Here is a 1,823-nt window from a genome sequence, read left to right as displayed (position 1 = left end):
ATTTTTTTCCAGACTCTTTGTTGACACTTCTCCTTTCCATCTTGACGCAAACCTGTCCTGGAGTAGGGAATCCCTGTAACAATCCCTGTAACAATCGCTCCGAAGAGATTTAAAAAACTTTTCTCCCTGTATTTTCATTTCTCCTTCTTCCCTACCTGCCCAGTTCCTCTCTTCATTTATATATATTCCAATTCCCAGCTGATGGTCATTAAGGATTCTGGTTTTTATTATTAAAAAATACTGTGAATATCTGTATCGCATAATCTTTGAGCACGGGTTCACTTATTTCCTTAGTACAATCATAAAAATAGCTTTGAGTGTATTTATATGCATTTTTAAAGATTCTGATGTACATTTCTACATTGTAGGGAGACATACTCCTGTTCTGTTTGGCTTCTGGTAAGTGGTCAAGATCCAATATCCTGTCTGGTATCTTCACTTTTCTTTTTTTTTTTTTAAGATTTGTTTATTTGAGAGAGAGAGAGCACAGGTGGGGGGCAGAGGGAGAGAGAGAGACTCTCAAGCAGATGCCCCGATGAGTGCAGAGCCTGACGCAGGGCTCGGTCTCACGACCCTGAGACCATGACCTGAGCAGAAACCAAGAGTCGGATGCTTAACCGACTGAGCCTCCCAGGTGCCCCTGGTATCTTCATTTTGCCACAGAAATGCCTGTGGCCTTGCTGTGGAGGCTGGCCATTTCACCTGCATTTATATTTAGATATTTGGGTCCGATATGCCTACTGAGCTGGATCTCCTCCCAGTCCTGTCCTCCATTCCACCCTCAGTTTTGCTGGAACGTTTGGCCATTAGGCTCAGGATTCGGGTACTTCGCGTGCCACGAGCTGAACATCCTTGCACAGTCTCCCTTTCAGAACTCCAGGGATTTTTAAATAGCCTCAGTCCTTACATGCTGCTTCTGGTTTCACCCCCAGATTTCAATGAGGGATGAGCTCTTACAGTAGCGATCAAATAATTTCAAATCACAGACATGTTTGGGCAATCCACTCCTCTTCCCAATGTCCTCTTACAACTAATGAATAAAATGGTCTTTTGAAACAAAAATAAAGGTTTATAGATTCTTTTATTTTTTATTTTTTGCTAAAATATCAGAGAAAGTCAAGGTGGGGATAAGTGGTTGGGATGAAATTTATGTTTGAAACAAATCCTGATGTCTTTTACTAAAAGCTGTTTTGAGAAAAGAAAGATTTTTGTAGAACAAAGAAAGGGACAATGACTGGTAGATTTTCAATAAACCCGTAAAGTCTCGGGGAGTTTCTCAACACTAGTGAAAGGAAGATGAACCAGACTCAACAGAATAATGATCCTTGAGCCAAAATGTGACTTTGCAGGAGGCTCAAGGTGCAGATAGTGAAGAGGAATCCACCTTCAAATTTCTTTCCTCGCCTTCATCTGCCTGGGAACATGCTTATGAGGGAAATGTAAGTTTTCTCCCACCCTCCTCAGAATCCTCTCCCTCTTTATGGAAGAGAGACAGACTATTCTTATCCATTGCAGAACATGCTCGGGAGCATGAACCTCTGGGACCTCAAATAGAAACAGAAAAACAGGGTGCTGAGAAAGCAAATGACTCTACTGACCAGGAAGCTAATCCTTCTGCAAGTCAGGTGGTTTCAAATTTGTCTCCAATCACTGTGAAGGAGGACTGACTGAATCACATTGTCGGGTGATAAATCATTGCGAACAATTATCAATGATATCGCTGATTTTTGGCATACGACTCAAGAGGTCAAGGAATTGACTGGCACTGCCATAATTGGACTATGCTCACTCCCATCCAGTCTGCAAACTAGGCTTCTCTGTGC

The sequence above is a fragment of the Leptonychotes weddellii genome, chromosome 1 (assembly GCF_054177405.1).
Source record: "Leptonychotes weddellii isolate Sample4059 chromosome 1, ASM5417740v2, whole genome shotgun sequence".
Classification (NCBI taxonomy): domain Eukaryota; kingdom Metazoa; phylum Chordata; class Mammalia; order Carnivora; family Phocidae; genus Leptonychotes; species Leptonychotes weddellii.
This window is presented reverse-complemented; position numbering follows the sequence as displayed.